Source organism: Aotus nancymaae, unplaced genomic scaffold, assembly GCF_030222135.1.
Source record: "Aotus nancymaae isolate 86718 unplaced genomic scaffold, 86718_ANA_hifiasm-v0.15.2.pri h1tg000019l, whole genome shotgun sequence".
NCBI lineage: Eukaryota > Metazoa > Chordata > Mammalia > Primates > Aotidae > Aotus > Aotus nancymaae.
In genome coordinates, this window is record NW_026988431.1 from 56,730,474 (window position 1) to 56,758,328 (window position 27,855).

At 33.3% G+C, this 27,855-nt stretch overlaps 1 long non-coding RNA gene across 2 annotated transcripts in view; it reads left to right on the forward strand.

The window, feature by feature from the left end:
- LOC105713608 (uncharacterized) overlaps nt 1-27,855 on the forward strand; it is a 77,305-nt gene that overhangs the window by 17,037 nt on the left and 32,413 nt on the right. Inside the window, exon 3 of one of the 2 annotated variants that reach the window (XR_001106595.2) lies at nt 3,325-3,493. The exons of the other annotated variant lie outside the window; for it this stretch is intronic. This is a non-coding gene — a long non-coding RNA (uncharacterized LOC105713608). Of the gene's footprint in view, nt 1-3,324; nt 3,494-27,855 lie in introns of those variants that run through there. 2 annotated transcript variants of the gene reach the window in all.

The following is a 27,855-nucleotide window of genomic DNA, read 5'->3' on the forward strand; positions in this document are numbered from 1 at the left end:
GATCCCAAATCTCCACAATAAAGATAATTATAATTATTTTGCAAATTGAAATAAACATAAAATATATACCTTTAGAATATAAAATTCAATTACATAAATCAAACAAATACATTTAGCATTTTTGTTTCTGTGTTTATAATTTAAAAAGAAACTTAGAATCAAATAATGTAAGGACGCCCACTTTCATCCCTCTATTTAATACAATAGACTCTGCATCAGATAAATTAGTCAAAAAATAAATAAATGAAATACAGTGACATTGGGAAAGGAAAACTAAAATTATTTCTTTTAAAATACATGATCTTACACATAGAAAATCCTAGAAATGTGGCAAAACACTGGTAGGGCTCAGTTCTAATTTAAATTCAGCAATGTTGCAGAATACAAAATCAATACATGAAATTTAGCTGCATTTCATTTTACACTAACAATGAACAATCTGAAAAGGAAATATGAATAACAATTTCACTTACTTAGAAATAAATGTAACCAAACAGGTAAAAACATGTACACTAAAAACTATGAAATAAAGATGACAGAAATTAAAGAAGACATAAATAATGGAAATCCATCTTCATTGATTAGAATAATGTTAAACTGTCAATACTACATAAAATAAGTTAGGGATTTAGTGAAAATGCCTATCAAAATTTTTTTTGTAGAAATAGAAAAATACATTCTAAAGCTCACATGAAATCTCAAGGGACATGAATAGACAAAACAATCTTGAGAAAGAAAACACTTGTAGATCTTATGCTCCTTAATTTCAAAATTTATTACAAAACTACAGTAATCAAAACAGTGTGATATTGGCATAAATACTAATGGACTATAATGGACAGTCCAGAAATCAACCCCTGAATACATAATCTAGTTATTTTTTACAAGTGTGCCAAAGTCATTCAATGGGAAAAGCAGTCTTTTTAACAATTTTGCTTAGGAAAACTTTTATCTACATGCAAAAGTTGGATTACATCATGTACAAAATTTAACTCAAAATGTATCAAAGACTTAAACATAAGAGCTGAAATATAAATCTGTTAGAAGAAAATAAGGATAAAAAAATTCAGGACGTTGAGCTTGGCAATGATTTTACATATGTGACATAAAAAATACAAACAACAAAAAAGAAGGAATAGATAAATTGGACTTCATCAAAATCAAAAACTTTCCTTCATCAAAGGACACAATTAATAGAGTGAAAAGTAAACTCCTATAATTTGAATGTGGTTTGTTCCCACCAAAACTTATGTTGATAAGAAAATGTAGTTTCAGGTCAGGATCCAAAGACCTCAGTACATATTAACCTTAAATATTCAAGAATCCAGTAAATGCTAAAAAGTGCTTCTAGTAACTACATGTGTGCATTTTCCCCCCAAAGAACTCTGTATTTTTCTGAGTTTTCATTGCAACAATTAATCCAGTTTGGTGAAGAGTGAAGGGTTGAGTTTGTAGTAATGGTAATACTGCTAAGAAGTCAAACTGTCTTTGAATTACCCAAGATGACACATGTAAGTCAAACAAAAAACCATGTAGGCAAAATTAAAAATAGACGAACAATTTCTTCTAGAGATTGTTTGAAACAATGACCATTAAAGTTTTAGACCATAAAGAAGCAGAATAATTTTAAACATTAAAAGCAAAAGAAAAACAAAGAAAACCTTTTAGTCCAGAGACATTTCGCCTCTACCTTACATCAAAACCTTCTGTAGTGTGTTGCCAGGTGATTTTGCCCAAGTCCAAGCTAATCTGATCATGTTTAATGTAAGCTACGCTGACCTATGATGTTTAGTAGGTTGGGTGTATTAATTGCATTTTTGACTTTGATATTTTCAAATTACAGTGGATTTACTGTGACATAACCTCTTCTTAACTTGTGGATTATCTGTAAATGGAAAACGACTAGGAATAAAATTTGTAGACATCTTTAATGTTTATAGCTGGAATTTCCATCAAATACTTTGCTTCTCTGTTCCCTTGATATGTTAAGATGTATTTAGTATTTCATATGAATTAATTATCTGAACCTAATTTTGGCTAATACCTTTGCTCACAAATACTGTGTCTCTTTAACTAATGGGTAAACTGTCATCACTTTCAAATTTTCGTCCCCTATTCTTAACCTGGGTTTCCATGATTCCTTAATCAGTCATTTTACTGCAAAGATGAGAAGGAAGATTTGACTTTGGGGATGGGTGGTGTTTTCAATAACATTCTAGGAAGTTTCCCATTATTAGAAGCAGATACAAATGTGGAAATTCAGTAAATGGCATGATCTAGAAATCAGAGTACTTGAGATCACTGATAGAACGTGAATCATTCCTGCTTTTAAGTGAGGCAGATTTCAAATCTCTAAGTATCCATGATATTATTTTTTAGAGCAAGAGGTGCTGTGATAAAGATAGTTCATCACTTCTAAGAAAGATATAAAAATAAATGAAATGGTACTAAGAGTACATTTGTTCTTAATCCAAAAGCTCTCTATTTGCATACCTGCCATCACATACTAATACGACTACACACACATCCTTTTCAAGCGTAGAGTTGGGTTAAATACTGTATTAAGAAACTGCACAGGAGGTAGTTTCTTTAGTTTTGGTTTTGGTTTGTTTTTGAAAAGAGGTTTTTTTTTTTTTTTTTTTTTTTTTTTTTTTTTTTTCTCCCTATTATTAACTGTGTGTTCCTTGAGATAAGTCCATCATACTGAGAGGTTGATTTTGATTTAAATAAGAGAGAGTTCAGTGTTCAGTGGAACTATAGGAATGGAAAGTACTGAGCAATGCATTGGGTAGACAAGTAAAAAGAGTAAATGTGGGCTATTCCTTTTAGAAGCTTATGCTGATAGGATAAAAGAGGATAGGGCAATAATGGTTAGATGGCAATATGGGGTGACTTTTATAGTAAATACTTTATGAATCATAATTTTGGTAAAAAAAATTATCAGAAAAAATCAGAACAGATACAATTGAGAATATTTTACATACAGGAGTATGTAATTTAAGAAGAGGTGTGTAATATAGGGTTAGACTGTGTGGTTTAACAAAAAATAAATATTCAGTGTTTGTCTCAATTTTCTGGCACAGAATTTCTAGAACCCTGGGAATTTGCTTTCTTTTTTATTTTAATGAGATTCAAGAAGTTACCCTAGATAGCTTCAGGTTGGGATCTAGTCATCAAAAAGACGAATTCAAGATTAAAGGGCTTGGACTTTTAGCACAATACCCTAACCTCCAGGGAGGGGAGAGGGAGTGGAGGCTGAGTTCAATCACCAATGGCCAAGGATTAATCAATCATGTTTATATAATGAAACCTTTATTTCAACAGGGCAAAGGATCCTGGGAGCTGTTGGGTTGGTGAAAACCTGCAAGTGCGGGAAGGGCAGTGCGCCTTCAGAGGGCGTAGAAGCAACAGCCACAATCCCTCCCTCTGTCCTTATACCTTGTCCTGTGCATCTCATCCATGTGTCTGTTTCTGAGTTGAAACATTTGTAATAAAAGAGTAAACATAGATAATGTTTTTTATGAATTCTGTGAGTTATTCTAGATAATTAATGAACATATATGAAAACAACGGGAACCCTCAAATTTGCAATCAGCTGAATTCGTAGATAGTATTAGAATCAAATAGAATTGTTGGAAGTCTAGCTGGTGCTACAGAATTCGAGAATTTCTTGTTATGGAAAAAGCAAACATTTGGTGTCAGATGTGGTGTCGACAAACATTACTTCCTACTGAAAGAGAGAAACTTCTTTCTTTGAAAATCAAGGCAAAGAAGTACAGTTGAGTATGTAATTATATATTTTTAGATATGACATTTCATGCTCAGAGTTCTCTGTGTGTGTGTGTTGTCTGTGTCTGTGAAAGAGAAGACTAAATTATATGTTAAAAATAAGTGTCACGGACTATTAAAAAGCATAAGAAAGATGAAGTAAATTTTTATTAAGCAGAATAGGAGAGGAAGCAGTTAGGAGACAGTTAAAAATTTTGCAAGCAATTTTTAGCACTTCATCAGAGTTAGAAAGCATATATATATTCACAGTGGTACTGGCCTGTGTAGTACATACTTTTCTCCAAGGGCTGTTGGTGGTCTAGTTCCTGAAAGATGTCTATGCTGTACCAAAATTAATTCACTCTTACATTTTTATTAATTTTAAATTTATTGAGTGTATATTATTTGCCAGTCACTGAGTAGGGCATAGGAAATATAAAACAAAGAAAATTAGTGACCATCTACATCAGTTAATATTCAACCAGAATCAACAGGGAAGACCACAAATAGGCTAAAGCTGCACTACACCAGTTGAAGCTGCCTTTTGCTCATTTTCTTATTGGCTTATTCATTTGCTTAATGTTCAGTTTTAAAGTTCTATGTATATTTTGGAGAAAACTACCTATCATTTCAAATTCCAGTTATTACCTGTTGGTGTAAAGAAAGCGATTAGCTTTCATATATTAATCTTGTATCTTGCAACCTTGTTCTAGTTGCTTTTTAGTTCCAGAAATTTACATTTTTCTCTTTTTCTTTTAGATTTTGTACATAGACGATCATGTTATTTTCAAACAAATAGAGAGTTATTTCCTCTTTTCCAATCTGTATAACATTTCTTTCCTTTTCTTGTCTTCTTGCATGACAAGACTGTCCTTCTTCTCGGACAATATAGAAATGCAGTGAGAGGACAATCTTTGCCTTGTCCTGATCTTGTCAGGGAAGTTTCAAGTTTCTCACCATTATATAGGATGTTATCTGTAGGTATTTTGTAGATATTCTTTATCAAATTTACAAAGCTTTCAATTTTCCTAGCGTACTGAGAGTTTATCTTCATTAGGTGTTGGATTTTGACAAATCCTTTTTTCCCTGCATCTGTTAAGATACTATGATTCTTGTTCTTTAGCTGGTTGATGTAATGGATTACATTACTTGATTTTCCAACGTGGAGCTAGTCTTGCATACCTGAGATAAATCCCACTTGGTGGTGGTGTATAATTAGTTTTCCCATTGTTGGATTTGATTTTGCTTGATAAAGATTTTTGTATTGATGTTCGTGAAAGACTCAGGTCTGTAGTTTTCTAATAATGTCTCTGCTTGGTTTTGGACTTATAGAATGAGTTATGAAGTATTCCCTCTGCTCTGATGAAGCAGCATCATTGTCTGGGGTAAATACCCAGGGTTTGTCATCTCGTGCTGAGATTAACAACACTGACACACACACACAGAGTGGGTTAAGATGCAGAACGTTTAATAGGCAGAAGAAAGACGAGAAGTGAGCAGTTCTCTCTTTTTCAAGACAGGCATGTCCAAAAAAAGGGAAAAGCATCGGACTACAGCAGATTTTTATAGGCAGGCTTGAAGAGGCAGTGTCTGATTTACATAGGTCCTACAGATTGAAAAGTTGTGACATTTACATAGCACGGGGGAAAGCTGGTCCGTCCACCTTAATCTTATTAAGCAAATGGGCTTTCCATTTGGCCAAGGTCATCTTGTCTGCTCCTTATTGTACACATGGCTGGCAAAGAGAAGATAGAGCCACCGTTTTGATCATGACTAGTTCCAGGTAGCATTTTTTCCTATTGGCACAACTGCCGGCATTCACCTGTGCAAACTTCCCCTTGTTTGCGCCTGCAGCTGGATGTTACGCGCTGCTCTTAGTTAGAAAAAAATGATTTGGGGCTGCTTTTCATTAAAAGGGAAATCTTACCGAGGGCTTCCTTACCCTCACTATCTACCTAAATAATTTCTTTTAAACTCCTAGATCACTATCTTTTAAAAGAGATTGTAGAGAATTAATATTATGTCTTCTTAAACACACGTAAAAATTTACTAGTGAATCCATCTGGTCTGGTGCTTTTTGTTTTAGAAAGTTATTAATTATTGATTCAATTTTTAAAATAAGTATGTCTATCAAGATTATCTAGTTTTTCTTTAGTGCATTTTGGAAGTATGTGTCTTAAAAGAATTGTTCCATTTAATTAAATTTGTGGGCACGAAGTCGTTTATAATGTTCTTTTATTATTCTTTATTAAAAACCTATTTTAGGTTCAGGTTTGCACGTGCAGGTTTGCTATATAGGTAAACTGTGTGTCATGGGGGTTTGCTGTACAAATTATTTCATCACACAAGTGATAAGCATAGTATTTAATAGGCAGTTTTTCAATCCTTAGCCTCTTCCTAGACTCCACCCTGAGGCCCTGGTGTCTGTTCCCTTCTCTTTACCTATATGTACTCAATGTTTAGCCTCCACTTATAAGTGAGAACATGCGGCATTTGGTTTTCTGTTTTGTGTTAGTTGTCTTAGGATAATAGTCTCCAGCTCCATCCAAGTCACTTCAAAAGACAGAATATCATTCTTTTTATGGCTGTGTGGTATTTCACGGTTTATATGTACCACATTTTCTTTATCCAGTCTAACAGTAATAGACATTCATGTTGATTCTGTCTTTGCTATTGTGAATAGTGCTGTGATAAATATATGCATGCATGTGTCTTCATGGTAGAATAATAATTATTTTCCTTTGGGAATGTATACTATGGAATTGCTGAGTTAAATGGTAATTCTGCTTTATGTTCTTTGAAAAATCACCAAACTGCTTTTCACAGTAACTAATAGTTTGCATTCCCACTGGCAGTTAATAAGTCTTCCAACTTCTCTATAACCTCATCAGCACCTGTTATTTTTTGACTTTTTAACGTTAATAATAGTCACCCTAACTGATGTGAGATGGTATCTCATTGTGGTTTCTATTTGCAGTGCTCTAATGATTAGTGATGTTGAGCATGTTTTCAGACGCTTTTTGGTCACATAAACATCTTCTTTGGCCTATGTTCTCTGCCAGCTTTTTAATGGGGTTGTTTGTGTTTTGCTCGTAAATTTGTTTAAGTTCCTTATAGTTTGTGGATTTAATAAAATCTTTTATTCAAGTTTGTGGGCATAGAGTTTTTCATAATATTCTTTATTATTCTTTTATTGTCCATGGTAACTGTAGTGATATTCCCACTTTTATTTCTAATATTAAAGATTTGTATTTTTTCTGTTTTTCTTTTTTTTCCCTTGTTAGCCTAAGAAAAAGTGTATTGATTTTGTTGATCTTTTCAAAGATCAAGCTTTTTGGTTTTGTTGATTTTCTCTGAAGATTTCTTATTTTCGATTCAATTCATTTCTGCTCTAATATTTATTATTTCTTCTTCTTGCTTTAAACTAGTTTGTTCTTTTTGTTTTTTTGTTTCCTGATGTGGAAGCTTAGATGACTGATTTAAGAGCTTTCTTCATTTCTAATATATGCCCCAAATCTTGTAAGTTTCTCCCCTAACATTGCTTTCTTAACCGCATCCCACAAATTTTAATATGTCATATTTTTATTTTTATTTAGTTCAAAATATATTCTAATTTATCCTGAGATTTCTTCTTTGGCCCATGCATTATTTTGAAGTATTTTATTTAGTCTCCATGTACTGGGAGATCTTGTAGCTATATTTCTGTTGCTAATTTTTAGTTTAATTACATTGTGGTCTGAGAGCAGACATTGTATGATTTCTATTTGTTTTAAATTGTTGTGATGTATTTTGTTGGCCCAAAATGTGATCTATTTTGGTGAATGTCCTATGTGAGCTTGAAAATAATGGGTCATCTGCTATTGTTTGATGATGTAGTCTATAGATGTCAATTATATGTAGTAGATTGACAGTGCTGTTGAGTTTTGATATCTACCAATTTCTATTTCAACTGTGGAATTAGTGATTGTGTGGCTGCTGGGGATATGTCCACTTCTGATAGAGGAATGTTAAATGTTTGCAGCTGTAACAGTGGATTCATCTATTTCTCTTTACAGTCATATCTGTTTTGCCTCATGTATTCATGCTCTGTTCTTATGTACATATACATTAAGGATTACTATGTCTTCTTGAAATATTAATCCTTTATCATTATGTAATACCCCTCTTTGAAAATTGGCTTTCTGAAGATAAGGGTTTAAGAGGAAGAGAGATTTCAGTGGTAGACGAGATAATGAGTTCAACATTACACATGTGTAATTTCAACTGTTTTAGGGACATACTGTTAGAAATATCAGATAAACAGTTGGATATTTGAGTTCGAATCTCTAATAAGAGGTCAGATATGAAGATAAAGATCAGTGGTTCTTATATCCTAGTGAACATCAAAGCACCAGGAGATCTTGTTAAAATGGAGCTTTCAGAGTCTTATTTCCTACAATCTTGATTTCTGAGGCTCATGCCTAACAATTGAAAAGCACTTTCACAAGCCAAATTGGAGTTATTTTTTTAAAATATTTTGGAGAAAATATAAACATATAGAAATATAACATTGTTGAGACTGTGAGAATAAAAGAGTTTACTTAAGCAAAGTAGGAAATTATTATAGTTAAAACTAGAACAGTGAAAAATGGGATAAACATTCAAAAGACTAGCTGAGAAAGATGATCCCTCAAAGGAAATTGAAAATGTTGGGGAAGAGAAAGTTCTGAGGAACACCAAGAGCATGGGAAAGAGTCTTCAAAGTCATTCTTGACTTTCAAGAGTGAAAAATGAAAACTAGTGCCAAATGCAGCAGATAATTCAAGAACGACATCTACCTATAAATGTAATTTCATTTATCAACAAGCCCTTTGTGAGGCCAATTTTCAGCTAAGACAAGGTTATCAAGAGAGTGTTCTGAGAAATTTATTCATTTATTCATCAATTATTTGTTGACTTCTTATCATAAGTCAGGCTTTAGTCTATCCACTGGGAATGTAACTTGAACAGGGGAAAAAAAGAATCTGCATTTCAATGAGGGAGAATTAATAACAACAACAAAAAGGTAAATATATAGTGGCTTGTATGGTGACCAGTGCTATAAAAAAAATAATGAAGCAGGAGAAACTGTAATGCTAAGAGAAGAAGAATTACTATTCTATGTAGGGTAGTCAGAGCTGCATCTCTAGTAAGGTGGCATTTGCAATGAGATACAGGAGACATAGAAATAAGCCATACATAAATCTGGAAAAAAAAAGAACAACAGCAAAGTGTAAAGGTCCTGTGTTGTATGGACATGTGAACTGTTTCAACATTAGCAAGGAGATGAGTGTGGGTGAAAAGAAGAGCAGTAGGAGATAGGATAGAATGATAGTAGGGTTCTAGGCCAGGTGCGGTGGCTCACGCCTGTAATCCCAGCACTTTGGGAGGCCAAGGCGGGTGGATCACGAGGTCAAGAGATCGAGACCATCCTGGTCAACATGGTGAAAACCCGTCTCTACTAAAAATACAAAAAATTAGCTGGGCATGGTAGCGCGCACCTGTAATCCCAGCTACTCAGGAGGCTGAGGCAGGAGAATTGCCTGAACCTAGGAGGCGGAGGTTGCGGTGAGCCGAGATCGCGCCATTGCACTCTAGCCTGGGTAACAAGAGTGAAACTCCGTCTCAAAAAAAAAAAAAAAAAAAGAATGATAGTAGGGTTCTAGAGCATGTAAGGTCTTTCAGGCTTTTGAAACTTATTTGAGTTTTATTCTGAATAAAAGTTTTGCAAAGAGGAGTAAAATTATATGCCTTATGTCTTAATATGATTATATATGGCTATTGGTTGAGGTTAGACTACAAAGAGGTAAGAGCAAATAAAGGGTTCCCAGATGAAAGTTATTGTGATAATTTCAATGAGAGACTGTGGTTTTGACCAAGAGGAGCAAAGGAAGTGGTAAGAAGCTGCTGGAGTTCATCCCGCGGTGCACTGGATGAGATTGTGAAATAAAAACTTCAAATGTCTAAGGAGGCAAAAGGATTCAATAATTACTCACTTAAATGATGGGGATGGGAATGGATTAGATGTTCAGTATTTGAAATGTTATGTTTAAGGAAATTGTTTAAACAGCCAAGAAGTATTGTTAAAAACAAAATTGCGTATATGAGTCTAGAGTTCAGGGAAGAATTAGGGCTGGAGATAGACATTTGGGAGCCATTAACATATGGACACCTTAAGTTCGGATCACGTCACCTAAAAAGTTAGTAAAAAGAACAGAGTGCCTCAAAAAATTAAAAATTAAAGTAGTATATGATTCTAAAGGTCTCGGGCCACTTTAGAAGTTAAGTAGTTGAATCATATACTATTTTAATTTTTAATTTTTTGAGGCATCTCCTAACTGTTCTCCATAATGGTTGTACAAATTTACATTCCTACCTATGTTAAGTGAAATAAGTCAAGCACAGAAAGACATGTTCTCAATTATTTTTGAGATCTAAAAAAAAAAAAAGAAAGAAAAAGAAACAAAACTCATGGACGTCGTAGAGTGTAGAAGGATCATTACCAGAAGTTGGGAGGAGTAGCAGGGGTCTGGGAGCCAGGGAGGTGGGAATGGTTAATGGGGACCTGAAATAGAAAGAATGAATAAGGCCTACTATTTGATAGCACAATAGGATGATTATAATCAGTAATAACTTAACTGTACATTTTAAAATAACTTAAGAATTGTAATTGGATTGCTTCTAACTCAAAGGGCAAATACCCGAGGGGACAGATACTCCATTTCCCATAAAATGCTTATGCCACATTGCATGCCTGTATCAAAATGTCTCATATACCCCATAAAACTACACCTACGATGTCCCAGCAAAAATTAAAAATTAAAAAATTTAATAAAAAAGTAGTTGATAGAGGAGACAGAAAAGGAGCCTGACAGGATATGATCAGAGAAATAGGAAAAAGACTTTGGTCTACCAGGCCATTCCTAATAGCATACACATATTTTGATATTTCTTCCATTAAAAAACTCATACTGATTTCATATTATTTTCCAGTTCTCATTACATTTTCCCCATCTCTGTAAGCAGCACTTCTTCAAAGAGTAGCCTTTTTTCTTTTTTCCCTGTCTCCTGTGTATCTCTTACCATTCCTTCATGAGCTTACTTCAAGTGGGCTTTTATTCCAAAAATCTATCACAAATGCTCATTCTAAGTTCTTAAATAATCTACCAAGCCCCAAAGATCTTGTTTTCTTTTTTAAAAGTTTTTTTAGTCAAAGTCTCACCCTGCCACCCAGGCTAGAGAGCAGAGGCCAGATGATGGCTCCCTGCAGCCTCAAACTCCTTGATTCAAGTGATCCTCCTGTCTCAGCCTCCCAAAGTACTGTGATTACAGGTATGAGCCACCTTGCATGGCCTGTTACTTCTTTGATGTTGTGATCTTGTTCTGATTTACTTGACCTCAGACACATTGGCCTTCTTAATGTTTCTCCTTGATGTGGTTATCACACATGCTATGCCTTAACAGAATATCACATCTACCTCATAAACGTATTATGTACCCATAACAATTGAAAATAATAATTAACTTTAAAAAATATTGACCATGTTATTGAATTAGGAGTTTTAAACTTGCTGCTCCCTCTTCCTGGAAAGTTATTCTCTCAGATGTCCACATGATGTAATTTCTATTTTTTTCAGGCCTTTACTGATTTTCTCAGTGAGATCTTACCTGACGACTCTATTTAAAATTGCCGGCATTATTTTCTCTTTAATAAATATACACCATATATTTTACTTAGTAATCTTTGTTTATTTTTCCAGCCAAAAATAGAAAGTAAATTCCATATTTTCTATTTGTAGAACAGTGCCTGGCACATAGTTATTACTCAATAAATTGTTGCTGACAAGTACATAATGAATATAACCTCTTTCTTTTGCATGACCAGCATATTCTTCTTTTCTAGATCATTCCTATCAGCATACAAACATGATTTTAATATTACTCATCTTTTCAAAAATCTTTTATAAACCTTTATCTTCCCATGGTTACCATTGATTTTTCCTGATCCTATAATAGCAAAATGTAATCTAAAATGTATATCTTTATAATTACTATTTCCTCTTCCTAACATCTCTTCCATGCCATATGCTACTCAAGTCAGCCTTCCACTTACACCTGTCCACTTGTCTCTTGTGACTTTTTTGTTACCAAAGAACATTCACATGTTCACTCTCTTTGTATTCAAAGCTCAGCAGTATTGAATATAATTGAACATTCCCTACTTCTTGACACACATTCTCCTTGCTTTTAGGATGACACTTTTATACTTGCTGTCTCAGGTTTTGCTGCTTTGTACCAGTCTGTTTTCTGTATGCCTGATAGGCATAATCTAGTTTATAACTTTGTTTTTCACCTCCAAGGGGGTGTAGGAAAATGAATTTTCAGATTCCTTTTAATCAAAGGAGATTCATAGTTGGGACATTACAAAATTATAGAAATATGTCCAAACATGTTAGAGGCTAAAATATGAAAAAACGTTCACCATATTTTCTCAGATCTAATTTATTAGTAAAGATTACCTGCTTTACCTTCAAAATGTATTTTATATCCGTCTGTATCTCATTATCTTTACTGCTTAGTTCAAGCTAACTTCGACCTTTATGTGGAATATTGATATAGCTACATGACCTTCTGTGGCCACATTTGCCCCTGTTCTATACATTTCCACACAGTCCAAGAATGGTCTTCTAAAAATATATATTGATATTAGCCAGAGTGGTGGCTTGTGCCTGTAATCTCAGCTACTGGGGAGGCTGAGTTGAGTGGATCACTTGAGGCAAGACCAGCATGGATGACATAGCAAGACCCCATTTCTAACAAAAATTAAAAATAGCTGGGTATGGTTGTATGTGACTATATTCCTAGCCACTCAGGAAGCTGAGGCAAGAGGATCACTGAGGCCTAGGAGTTGAGACTGAAGTGAGCTATAATTGTGCCACTGCAGTCCAGCTTGAGTGATAGAGACTCGGTCAATAAAATATATACAGTTATAGATACAGATAAAGATATGGATAGAAATTCAACCACTCAGAATATCCAGTGGCTTTCCACTTCTACTAATTTGCACTTTTACTAATTCTAAATCCTTACCATGATCTACAAGTTTCTAGAAAATCTGATCCTCTTAACTTTATATCAGTCTTGGGAAACTCCTATAATTTGCCTGTCAAAGATTTTCATGCCTTAAATCTTTGCTTTATTCTTCCCCTTGCTGCAATATTCTACTCCTGACAACACCCCCTATGAAAACATAAGGCTAATTCCTTATAATCATTCAGTTCTCGTCTTAAAAGTACTTTCTCATATAAACCTTGTGGAACTAATCAAAATAATTAGTGTTTCTTTCCATCAGCACATCATGTTATTCTATCACTCTTATTTTTTTTCTTCACGGAACTTATATTGTTGTCTTTTGATATTTTTCTCTTCTCCCCACTCTACAATGAAAGCCAAACATATGCTATCATTTTCTAGAACCTAGATAGAGCATATACAGGAACTAGAAAAACAAGGTCAATTTTTAATTTGAATTCTAAGATAGCATTTAATTGAGGAATGAAACGAAAATTCTTTTTTTTTTTTTTTTGAACATGGGTATGGTCGGCAGCCTCCAAGATTACTCCTAACAATCTCTACCTCTCGGTATTTACACTCTCATGTAATTCTTTTCCCTTGAGGGTAGCTGATTTAATGACTTGTTTCTAATAAACAAAATATTACAGAAGTAATGGGCTGTCATTTCTGATTAGGTTACAAAAGACTACCGTCTGGTTTGGGTGCCTTCTCTTACACTGTCACTCACTTGTTCTGAGAAAATCAAGCTAAAGTATTTTAAGGTGCTCACATGTCAAAAAACTGACGTTTTCAGCTAGAATCCAGCAAGGACCTGAAGTCAGCTAATAGCAGCGTGAGTAAGGAAGAAATCTTTCCCCAGTTGAGCGCTGAGATAATTGCCACACTGGAGTGCAATTTCCTGAGAGACGCTGAGCCAGAACCACCGTGCTGAGCAAAACAAGATTCCTGACTCTAAAGAACTGTGAGATTATAAATGTATTGTTTTAAACCAAGATACTTTAGAAAATTTGTTATACAACAAATACATACAATAGAAACATCTTCAGTAGTATAGATTTGGGTAGGGTGGTTAGTAGGATATTTTTCTGTCCTCAGAAGTCAGAATAAGTAAAGGAAACTGACAATCAATAATTTAGAGAAGGCCACAAGATAGAAACTTGCTAAGGAAACACTATACCTATTTTACCTAATTTTAAGTTTTTCTTTATTTCCACCACTTCTTAGATGCCAAGACATTAAAAAGATACCTTCCAGCTTCTCTTTTCCCAGCCACTTACTAGGCTGTAATTATGATTAAGGGACAAAGAGACTGGGAATTGAACATCAATCGTAATGAAATGGCTCCATAATTCAAAAACAAGAAAAAAAACAAAAAAACACATAATTTCTTATTAGGATTTAAAGAAGCAACAAACATTTATCAAATAAACCAATAAACAGTAATATACTTTTACATGACCTAAGATAAAAGTCTTTCTGATAACAATATACAATTCTTGCTCACAAAAAAATTTTATCATAGGATCAGGAGTAACTATACATGTTTATTTCCAGTCAGAATAACTGAAAAATTTCAACTGGACTTCCAGTGTTTATACAAACCTTGCTGTTTCTATAGAAAAGTAAATAGTTCAATTACTCTTTGCTAAGATTTCTGTTTGCAAAGTTAGCTTTCTGAAAGTATTGATAAGTGTGTATTTCAGGGACATTAAATTATGAAACAGAAAATTACATGACTTGTCAGTTCATTACACTAGAAAGATTTAAAAGGTAAATTATATTTTATAAATCATGCCAAATGTACACACTTAAAGATTCAACACATCTTTAGAATACTTCAAGTATATGAGGAAAAAAATGCAACTTTATTCTTGCGCTGATTCAGCAGTGTAGAAACAGTTTTGACATTTGTAGTTTCTAGATGAGGCTTAATGTAAGAATAAAAATTCTTTCAGGAACTGTGTGTTTGTGATTTAGAAGTTTGTTTTGAACAGTTTAAAAGTATGAAGACTACTTTTACAGCCAAGAAAAAAAATGAGCTGAATTGAATTGAATGACTGAATCAACAAAATAGTAAACCTCTGCTCATATTATTAATATAGACTTGCCTCTCATATTATTGTTAAGCACAGAAATAGCATCTCCTTATGCAATCTGAGAAACTTTCATGTCTAGGGACAATGCCAGTTAAGATTGGGTGACTGGCAGGGTGGCAGTGGTAGCGGTGGAGCTGACAGAATTTTGGTGTTAGCATTTGTTCATAGGCTGCTTTTTGACAAATTTTTAAAAGGCAATTATTCTATGTCAAATATAATTTCCAGTTTTACTTAAAAATAAAGGCCTAGGATATAAGAGTAACCATGAGGTGTCTTGATTTTGTACTTTTTATTTATTTTTATTTTTAAAAATAATTGTATGACCTTTTATTGTGTGAAATGTGTAAATTGTGTTGGTTCATGTATTTTCTCATATACTGACTGACATTTATAGTAAATGTAGATTCATTAAATTGAGGATTATATCATAATTTATACTCTATAAGCAACATTTCAACTAAGTTGCTCTTTGTGATTAGTGAACAGAAAGTTTATGTTATAAATTTAAAGCAATCTCTTATTAGTGTGAAAATCTTAGGCTAAGCATGGTAAGGGAAAATGTAATACCAAGTTTGTCAGTGTGAATTAGTTACTGTGAATTATATAATGTTTAAAATATATTTTAAGACTGAAAAATATTGCATAAGAAATAATAAATTTTTATATACTCTTATCATGTACTTAAAAATATTTAGAATTTTGTTAGATAACGAGTATTACAACTTTAAATATTTTCAGTATTAGGGTCTATGTAGAAGTTAACAATGTCACAAGCTGTCATAAAATGAAAGAAATTCATCATGTTGTTATAGGATTAAAAATGTAACTTCCTGTACCACGTTTTATTTTTTGCAACTGATACTTTGTTTATAATTGTGTTTATTTTTTAATTTTTTTGGCATTTCTAATAATTATTTTGTTTCTGGGGTAGATCGTTTTTGTAGATCTGAGTTAAATTCATCAATTGGGAATACAATTGCTTATAGAGTATGATGCAGCACTTTAAGCCATTGAGAGATACTGTAATAGTACTAAGACAAAATATTTTAAGAGATGAAAAGTGTCTGTAAAGTACAATTGCACCTATATTCAGGGTAAAGTGAGAATTGTGCTTGCAGAGATTACTGCATAACATTAGTTAGAAAGGATTTCCCTGTAGTTAGCTTTATTATATTACATGAAATACGAAACTTTTACATTTTCTTTGAAGTTATCTGTGACTGGCCATGTTAATCCCAGAATTTGAGGATATATGCTCTAAGGGTCATTGTATGTTCCCTGGCCCCCACTTCTCAACGTTGTGGGACTTACTGAGTATCAAATCAATCTTAAATATTTTTCTAATATAAAAAAATAAAATATCACTGTTTTCAAATACTTTGGGTTATTTTATTATCTTCCTTATCTGATATATTCTAACCCAATTAAATAATGCTAATTTTGAACATGAGTCAATCTTGTTTAAAGATTCACTTGTGATCATTTCTGACTCTCCACTAACTGAATCCAGAATATTTAATGAAAAACATTTAGTTCTAGAATTTTATCCTGTTGAATTGAACCACTCATTATTGGATATATTTAGTAGAAAAAAGAACTAAAGAATGTGATCCAGGAAAAATGTATCATTCATAGACAGTACATGAAAATGCTATTATTATTAGAATTTTCTACCTTCATACAGTTTTTCCTCACAGAATAGTAAAGACCTCCAGCAGAATTCTGCCACGCTATTTTTATATCCAATTGAAACATCATAAACAATATTATTTATCTAAGTATTCCTGTATTCATATCAATTATTAAATTTAAAAACTGTTATTTTTTAAACCCCAGGGACAATGAAAGGATAGATACAGAGTTCTGGTTTTTAGAGGTCCATTGTATAAATCTCTTCCTTAATTTCATTTCCACAAATGCACATATTCAGTCCAGAGTTCTCATGGTTGATGAGTTTCCAAGAAGTCCCCTCTATTAGACACAACTTTAGTCATGTTTTTGATAGAATGTCTCTAGGAAATTACTACATTTATAGGTTTTACTGGCCATAGGGATGCCTGTATATGTTATTTCTTTTTGTGTATGTGGTCTGAAAATTTTGTTTACATTGTTGACATTTTTTAGTTCTTCTGTACCAATCCTTGATGCAAAGTTTCATAACTGGTTTTAATCTCTTGGGTTAGGATGCTTTGCAGTTGTTTTCAGGACTGATGATAACAGTTCCACATGTATCTTTTCCAGAATACACTTGAGTAATAAGTTCTGTTGATTTTTTTAGAGAAATTTGCCTTATAAACTTTTTCATGCATTCATCTTCTTTTTTCATAATCTGTTCCGTAAAGCAAATTTCTAACTTATTGTTATAATCAAAATGATTATTAAAATATTTTGTATTGTAATGATTATTTTATACTGCAGCTATAAAATATATAACTCAATCACAATTTTCTATTAAGATTATAGCATTATATCTACTGCTGGATTAGGAATTAGCTATTTTATGTAAAATTTCTTGGTAAGGCAAACCAATAGAATTGTATTTACTTTCCTAAAGATTCTCAAGTTCAATTTTGCTTAAATTTAACAGTATATATGACACTTTCTGTTTGAAGGATAAGTTGGTTTTAAGTTTATGCCAAACAAAAGCATCTCTTTTGTTTTGCAAAATCTGAAACTTTGATCTTTCTAATTGTGACTTACTGTAAATATGTTTTTTATATATATTCTATAAATTGGTTATTAACAAGGTAAAGAAAAATTGATATGTAAGCTGAATTTTAAACATGAATATGCTGAAGATAAACTTTTTAAAACCATGTTTTAAAAATATTTTAACACATGTTATCTAACAGGAACTGAAATATCTTAGTTATAAAAGACATCTCTAGAGGTCATTATTCAGTTTCCAGAAAGTACTGCAACTAAATTATCTCTGACAGATTGATATCTTTTTTGCATTTATAGTTCTCTGGTGAGAGGTTCTGTATTTTTAACAATTCTCACTGTGAGGGGTGTTTTAACTATTTCTAATCTAATATGCTCATGTTTCAGTTTCAGATTATCATCATCAACAATATTATTTTGATTCTGACTTCAGTAAAAAGGTGAAAAGAATTTTTCCATCTTCTACTGATAATATTTCATATTTATAAAATTATTAGGTTATACCTCAGCTCTTTCATTTATACTTTTTTATTATCTCATCATAACCATCTTCGACTTTTATCAGAAATGGTTATCTTTTGCACATTAACCACTATTTTATAGATAGCATACAAGTAATATAAGTCATGCCTGTCAATTTCACCCTGCTTATTTTTTATCATCGTCAGATATCAGCTAGATATATTGTTACCAAGTTTGAAAAGCATGTTTAGGATAAGCTAGTTTCATAACTGGCTGTTAGCATCCCTCAGTTGTGTTTTGGGAGCTAAGGGTTATCCTTCAAAAAGGGAGGCAGTTACACTCTATGAGCATTAAAAAATAAACAATTCTCATCAAATTAGTGAGTATGTTTGGAACAGTGTGATGCAGAGTATACAGAATTCATTTGAAGCATGAAGTATGACCTTACCTCCAAAGGTAGCCATTCAATTGAGCAGTTAAACATGAGCCACTATATGAAGTTTTTTAATACTCAGAGAGAAAAAGGCAATTTGTATTAAAATTCCATGACCATTATCTCAGGAGTGTTGTGTTATTATTGACTGGGGGACTGCTGGGAAGCTAGAAATATTCTGAAATGTGGCAGGTGGATAATTAGAGCATATGAATACATATATATAAATATATTTGTTAAAGAGTTCACTTATGGTAAGCAATACCTCAATTAAAAATAAAAAATATGCACACAGAAAATAAATAATGGCTGGAAATATGAGCCTCTAAAATCAAAATTACAAAAGCAGATATTCAGATTTGCAGAGCTGATTGTGAACTGAACTGATAAGTGATAGATTCAATGATCACTACCTCATTGGAAATAGGATTTGTTAAGATAATAACGGTTAATGATTTTTCAGCATAATAGCCCAGTTAATATGTGTGTGTATGTGTGTATCCATAGGTGTATATTTTTACATGCATATTTTTATTGTAAAATTAATGTTTATTGAAAATAACAAAGCACAGAAAATATGAAATTAAATAAAAATCAACATAATTTAGTTCAAAATTATATTCAGCAATGCATTATTTCAATGTCTTTTATCTTAATCCATTTGCTTAAAAGCATTGATATATGCTCCAAATTTCCTCCCAGATTCCATTTGGGGAAATATTTAGTATGCTGGATTATGAAATCATTTATCTTTATCTATATTATTAATAAAGATTTTAAAACATACAACCTGTTACTGCCTATGTGATCAGTGATTTTATTGATGATTAATAACAAAAGATAAAGTATGATTCCTTTCACCCATAAAATAAAATCATATTTTTAAAGTTTTAAAATAATTTTGATTTTAAAGTTTTAAAATAAAGTTTTAAATTTTTAAAGTTTTAAAATAATAATTTCAAAAAATAAATTAGCAAAAATAATTTATTTTGTTTCATAAAATGAATTATTAAAGAAAAATTCTATCAACAAATAGTTGTTCTATGCCTAGTCTATTTTAGTCATTGAATAAGACAAAGTCCTTCACCTCAAATTTTTTCCTGCCTTGCCATTAGCAGTTAGGTTTACCTATACAAACTTTTATTTATTCAGCATACATAAAATACTCAGTATGCAGTAGATGTTATTCTAAATATTTGGTAGATATTAACAAATTTAATCATCAAGACAACTCTAAGAGGTAATTAGCACTATTACTTCCATTTTATTACTGAGGAAATGATGCATAAAGAGAGAGAGGGAAGGAAGGAGGGAAGGAAGGAAGGAAGGGAGGAAGGCAGGCAGAAAGGAAGAAAGAAAAGAAAGAGAAATAACAAAAGAGGGAGGAAGGAAGGAAGGGAAGGAGGGAAGGAGGGAGGGAAAGGAAAGAAAAGGAAAGGAAGGAAAGGAAGGAAAAGAAACACATAGAAAGTGGTATGTAGACCTGCCATTTCAATCTATACCTTCTGCCACTATATGTCTATACCTCCTGAGTTTAATATATACTTCTTTATACAGTTTGAATATATAAATTCTAATGTATCTATGATATAATTTTATCATAGATAAAGTTAGCTTGCTATCAAAATATCCCAGTCCATAATTTTGTAAGTTCACCTCTAGGCCATGAGTAATCCTCAACCCACCATCTCCTCTTTTTGGACATCTTTGGTATTTGTATCCCACTATTTCTTGGTCTCTAAATATCTCTTCTTTTCTTCAAGTGTTACCTTTCCTAGCAACAGAACCCTTTTTCTTAAAAAAAGAATTATGAGTTAGTGCAATGTATAAAATAGAGACATTAGACGAAGAAGGACAAAATAAATATTCTCAGAAAAGTTATTTGAGGTGACTTAGTGAAGTTGAAAAAGCATAGTCTTTAGTATCACGTAGAAATAAATGAACTTTTGGGCAAATCTATGAATCCCCCTAAACCGGCTTTTACAAACAAAATTGTGTTCTTTATAGGGATTGAAGCTAATAATTTCACAAAATCAGGGCAGTAAATTGACATGCCTTAGAACCTAAGGCATGGGTTTCAATGGGGATGACTAGAGGAAACTCAGAGGTTATTATGCTCTGTGTGTTTCTAGTTTCCATTTTATTGATTCTGCTTTCTCCAGACAGGCTTCCTTTATATATCACCTTGCATGACAAAGTGCAGAGAATTCCATTAGAGAAAGGCAGTTAAAAAGCCAATGAGATACCACTGTACACCTAAAAGAATCATGAACAAACAAATGACAGAAAAACAAAAGCAAAACTGAACCTGAGAATCTGAATTGCTGGTGAGGACGTTGAGCAAGTGGAGCTCTGATACTTTGCTGAAGGGAATGGAAAATGGTAAAAGCAATTTGGAAAACAGTTTGACTGTTGTGTATACAACTAAATATATACTTTCCTTACAAACTGAGCATCTCATTCCTAGATGTTTTCCTAATAACATTCCAACCATTATGTTCATACAATGACTTACCCACTAATCTTCACAGTAGCTTTTTTCATAACCCCAAACAAAAACTAATGTAAACATATCTACCTACAAGTGAATAGATAAACAAATTAACTCCATGCAATGATACATATTACTCAACAAAGAAAAGGAACTCACCACTGATGCATGAAATGTGGTAGACTGAGTAATGCCCTCCCTTCTTTCCAAAGATGTCCATGGCCTAATTCCTAGAACCTGTGAATGTTGCCTTATCTGGAAAATTAAACTTTGTAGATGTGGTTAAATTAATGATTTTTAGCTAGGTACATCATCCTGTATTATCTGGGTGAGTCTGATGTAATCACAGAGGTTTTTATAAGAGGGAGGCAGGAAATCAGAGAGAGGAAAAAAGTGTGGAGAAACATATGAGAACAGAAACAGTGATTGGAATGACACAACCAGGAACCAAGGAATGCTGTAAGCATCTGAAATCTGAAGGCAATAAGGAATGGATACTTTACTGGAGTCTTCAGAAGAAACCATTCTATTGACACCTTGATTTCAGCTCTTTAAAACTATTTTAAATTTCTGACCTCTAGAACTGCAAAAGAATAAATAAATAAATTTGTGTTGTTTTATGCCAGTAATTTTGTGATATTTCGTTACAACAGCAACAGGAAATTAATATATACAAAAATGCAAATGAATCTTCAAAGCATCGTGTTAAGTGAAAGAGAACTTGTTGCTGAATAAAATTAATTGTGTTGTATTTTGCACATGCACGTAGAGGTACTCATTCTGATCAAATCTAATCCAAGTGAAAAAGTAAAAAATCCACCATATTTTTCCCCTCAACTATGATTATCCCTGCCTTCTACTTATATTTTAAACTTCATTTCCAAAATTTATGTGCCAATTTTTCATTCTGCAGTTGAATATTGTATTGAAACTTGGACTAAGAGAACATCACCTATATTTGGGATTTATTTTTTCTCTCTCCCTCTTTCTGCTCAGGCATTACTTCAGTAAACATCTTTCTTCTCTAGGATTTTTTTCCATTGGCCTAGAATGTTTTTCCAATTTGCTAAAGTTCAAAGAAAACCCATTGAGGTTTAAAAATATTATCTTAGTAATTTATTTTTTGTAAAAAAAAAAGAAACAGATTTATACTTAAGATATTTACTGCAAGGATTGACACTAGTGATCTTTCTTAGGCCATTTATGAGATAATCAAGCATCAAGACCTTGGGTAACAAGCAAGGTAAACTGCCGGAGTATTCCACAATTAAAAACAGCTGATTTGCTTTCATCAGATTTTGTCCATTAAAGAGATTTATAGATTTCACAATTTTAAATAGCACAAAATATTCCAATACTTAGTAATGAGATAGATGAAGACAGTGACAGTCATCTGAACACATAGATGTTTGCTAGTAAAAAAGCATCATGGCCGGGCGCGGTGGCTCACGCCTGTAATCCCAGCACTTTGGGAGGCCGAGGCGGGTGGATCACGAGGTCAAGAGATCGAGACCATCCTGGTCAACATGGTGAAACCCCGTCTCTTATTAATACAAAAAATTAGCTGGGCATGGTGGCGCGTGCCTGTAATCCCAGCTGCCCAGGAGGCTGAGGCAGGAGAATTGCCTGAACCCAGGAGGCGGAGGTTGAGGTGAGCCGAGATCGCGCCATTGCACTCCAGCCTGGGTAACAAGAGCAAAACTCCATCTCAAAAAAAAAAAAAAAAAAAAGCATCATAAGATTTTTTTTTTGAGTTTACAGACAAGATGCTAATTTATAAATGGAAGTGTTTTCTATGTACTTATCTTTCTATAACAGTGTTTCATTTTGTTGTATAATAACCAGACTATATTTGCCAAAAAGTAAACACAATCAGTCTCTTCAAAGTAAAATTAAAGTTTTGACAATGAGTGCAAAAGTAAGGATTTGCTTAAAAAAAAAAAAAAAAAAAAAAAAAAAAAAACTTGTGTTATACAGAATTTCAAATACATAAGTCTCGAAATTTTTTCTAACACTTTGTAATTTTTTTGGAAAAAATTCAAGCATGTCACGTATTAAAATGTATGTACAATTAAAATTAAAAAGCAAATAAACTGTAGTATTTCAGACTTCCTAAATTGTTTTAAAGTAATCTAAAAGAAAATGTTAAGTGGATTTAAAACAATACTGCATAAAAATATTAAACCCATTTCTGTGCAAGAACAACCATTTGAAATAAATGAGGATTTAAAGTTTCTAGTCAAGTATCTGTAGATTTTTGTATAGTTATTGGTGGGGATTTAGTAAAGGTAGCATGATCCTTTAAAGTTTCCCTCTTTATGAAGCTCTAAAACAGATTTGTACATTTTTAAAAGTATAAAAATAACAATTTAGAAATTTCTAAATGATCTTCTACAAATGCCTAACAATGATAACAAAACAAATCTAAAAGAATTTCAGGAAGACACCAAGAATAATTAATATCTCTAAATATCCTTAGTTTCTACTTTTGAAATATCACTTGGATGCTCTTATTCTTTGATTGCTGTTTACAGTTTTTTTTTTTTTGTATTTATAAACCACACTATTGTAGCATAATATATTATTTTATAAGCCCTTCAATATATATTCCTCTAGGCTAACATATTATGTAAATTAACACTAAATTATCTAGCTTTCTTATGAGATTTATGTGTAAACCATGTATCTTTTTTAAGCTAACAGTTCCTAGAGTAGACAGTTTAGAAAAATAGAAATATTTTTAGAAAATAGAAAATATTGGCCTTGGTGCAGTGGGTCATGCCTTGTAAACCCAGCACTTTGGGTGGTTGAGTTGGGAGATCATTTGAGCCCAGGAGTTTGAGACCAGCCTGAGCAACATACTGAGACTCAGTTTCTAAAAACAAAACAAAACAAAACAAAAGAATTAGCCAGGCATCATGTCGTTCATCTGTAATCCTATCTACTTGGGAGGCTGAGGTGAGATGATTGCTTGAGCAGTGAGTTTGCAGTGAGCTGAGATTGCACGACTGCACTCCAGCCTGGGTGACAGAACAAGACTTTGTCTCAAAAATAAATACATTTTTTAAAAAAGGAAAACAGAAGATATTGGAAAGCTGATTAGGATCAAAAGACTTACTTATATTTCTCCAATATCCCTCCCACCTTTGGGGGTATATTGTTTTTCTTTCAGTTATAAACTCTTCTGCGGAATCTTATACTGACGAATTAATTTGTAGTATGTTTGTTTGTAGGGAGTGAAAAAGAAGTGAGGAATTCAATCAGGGTTGTATCAATGTATTTTATGAAATGACTAGTGTTTACAGAGAAGATTAGCCAAAGATTTTCTCCTGAAAATAGTTAGAGATTTGTCTAATTCCAAGTGGATGACTTATCATAGATAGGCCCCATCTCCATGTTCTAAAACATTGACATTCTTTTTGGCTTAGTAACCAGCTCGTCTTTCTATTTGTGTTTAGTTTCAGTAATTGTGCTTGTATCTTCTTGTAAAACAAATCTCATTTGATTACTAGACCAAATCAGCCTATTTGTGTACAGAACCCCAAGGGACTAGAATGTAATCCCTTGAGTACTTAACATTCTTGTGAGTCAGGAGCAAAGCTAAAATAAATTGATGATCAGAGGCACCAATGCCTAAATTCGTCGGTAGAGCTGACAGATACACTCTTTGTTCTATTAAAAGCTTGTAGACACATTTTTTCCCCAATAACCTCCAAGAAGGAATAAGAGTGAACACAATTTAAAACACCAATGGAAACATTATGAGTCATTAGAAAGAATGAATTTATAGTCTGTTTTAATTCTTAAAAATCTTAAATTTAAATGAATGATGCTCAGCTGGAATTTCTACTTACTCTGCTTATTGTGATACAAAAAGACAGTATGAATTGTCTCTATGGCCTCTTCACTGCACAGTCTCATTTGTGTGCTTTTGATTTTTCTTTCTCAAATTCTCCAGCTATTGTCTGTAACAGTACAAACTGCCTTATTAGCAAATCTTCATTTCTAGTTTTATATTATGCTTGGATTTTTCTACATTCGTATTTATTCAATCTGTTTTCTCTAGAATTAGCAAAAAAAAAAAAAAAAAAAAAAAAAAAAAGTTAGAACTATTGGTGGCCCAATAGAAACAGCATTGTGGAGTTGGCATTTACTACTCACAGGGAAAGGAACCAAAGTAAACACTGGCCATAAATTCAAACAGGCCAAAGTAAGAAAAAGCAAAGCCAGTATAAGCCAGTAAGAGGCAAAGCCAGGCTAATAGGAAACTTACGTGTGGGAAAAGCTAAAATACATGAAAAGAGGTAAGTTCGGAAGCATTCCATGAGCTTGCAAGCAATTGGGTCTGGAATATTTTTATGCCATATCTATAATCAATGTTTGCTGTAATGAAACCAATTAAGGGAAATTTAATATTTATTTTAAATTCGCTTTCATAATACTCTTGAGAATTACTTTTTAACATCAGGTTGGAGGTCAAAGATGGTTTCTTTATTTTATATTTTTAAATGATGTACAACCATTAACATGTTAATATAGAACATGCTGTTACCTGCTTCAGCTATTCCCCAGAAATGCATAGAGGTGTTTCGTGGTAGGCCTATTTCCTCTTCACAGTTAATTGAATTGTAGTAGCCTTGTGCAATTCCAAATCCTCCTTTGTTCCCTTGGGATTGATTTGCTGTGGCACTGCTAGGTGGATGTAAAAAAAGCCTCTTGTCTTTCCAATTTTAAATGTCTGTAGGCTTTCCCTTCTACCGTTTGGTAACTAATGTCTCAGAGTAGTGCTAACTATAATGTCAAACCACAGGAATACATTGGTTAATGCTACAGGGGCTGCATCCTTTTCCATCTACCCTATCCAGAATTTGGGGTTTATGTGATTCTGCTTTGAATTCCTGGATCTATGTCTCAGTCCTGAATCTCTTGAACTAGATTTTCTTAGGGCTCTGTATTTGGTTGGTAATTAGATTTTTATGCTTATATCAGTTTAACTTTAGGACTGCCAACTTCTTTCCCAAGGGTCTCAGCTTGTCTGATTTTCCACTGTTTTAACTAGTATTATGGCAATGACAAATGGCTGAATTCTCAAATGACCTAGTATAAGCAAAATTAAAGAGAAATAGTGGTTTCCATAGCTGGAGCTTTCACCCACAGTCCTGAACCCCACTTCTACCTTCCTAGATTTTCATTTTTCTCTGTAGTTGACTTGCAGACAGGCCTTGTTTACTTTGAGGGAAAGTTGAGTACTGTCAGCACCAAATTCAAGTTCGCCTATTTAGGACCTTAGGAGGAAGCAGAAGAAAGCTGCTATCCACCAGCACCTAAACATCGATCCCAGTAGAGGATGTGGCTTCTGGGTCATGTGATCACAGATGGGCTATTTACTGAAACCGAAAAGCCTGGCTCACGTAAACATTTCTGTTGTAACAAGAAATGACAGTGCTGATATCAGAAAAGGGATATGGGAGAACTTTCCAAGCAAATAAAAAACAGTATACTTATCTTTCCCTAGGACATTTTTTTTCTTTTTAAATTGCGTTATTGAATAATCTATTCCCCTAGGTTTAATCTTTTTCCACCTCAGCTTAAGTGGCTGGTCATAATGTATCATTTTCTGAGGACTAAATCAATAATCACAGAACTGCTTCTAGAATGTCATAGAAAAATTAGTAGACTGAATATTTTAACACCTAAGCCCCAGTACCAATTTCAGAAACTCAATGTAAGACCTTGGACTAGTCACTTGAGCAGTTTATCAGTCAGGTTTTTCACCTTTAAAATAGTGGCAATAAAGTTACAACCTTATAGGGTCAATTTGAGGGCTAACATAGATTATATATATATATATATATATAATTTAGAATAGTTCTTGGCATATAGGATAATTACATAAGCATTAGTTATAATAATAATAATGCAATGATTAATGTCTATAGGACTAGATTTTTTATCTGTAACATTAGGGATATACTTTAGATGAGAGTCTTACAAAAGCCTTTATGGCTCTATTAGTCAGTTTCAAACTGCTATAAAGATCTTCCCTGAGACTGGGTAACTTATAAAGAAAAGAGGTTTAATTGATTCACAGTTATGCATGACTGGGAGGCCTCAGCAAACTTACAATTATGGTGGTAGGTGAAGAAGGCATATCTTACATGGTAGCAGGCGAGAGTGTGTGAAGGAGGAATTGTCAAACACTTATAACACCATCAGATTTCATGAGAACTCACTAACTCTCAAGAGAACGGTATGAGGGAACTGCCCCCATGATCCAGTCAGCTCCCACCAGGGTCCTTTCTTGACACGTGGGGATTATGGAGATTACAATTCAAGATGAGATTTTGGTGAGAGCACAGAACCAAAGCATATTATTACACTCAGCCCCTTCCAAATCTCACATTCATTTTTACATTTCAAAACCAATCATGCCTTCCCAACAGTCCCTCAGACTCATAACTCATTCCAGTACCAACCAAAAAGTCCAAGTCCAAAGTTTCATCTGATACAAGGCAAGTCTCTCCTACCTAGGAGCCCATAAAATCTAAAGCAAGTAATTAACTATCTAGATACAATGGGAGACAGACATTGGGTAAATGCTCCCATTCCAAATGGGAGAAATTGGCTAAAACAAAGGGACTGCAGGCCCCAAAAGGTCCAAAATCCAGTGGGACAGTCGTTATATTTTAAAACTCTGAAATAATCTCCTTTGCCTCTGTGTCTCACATCCAGGACACACTGGGTTTCCATGGCCTTGGGTGCGTGCGCACGCGCGCGCGCGCACACACACACACACACACACACGCTGTGCAGATTAAACATTGCATGTCTGTCGTGAATCAGTCTCA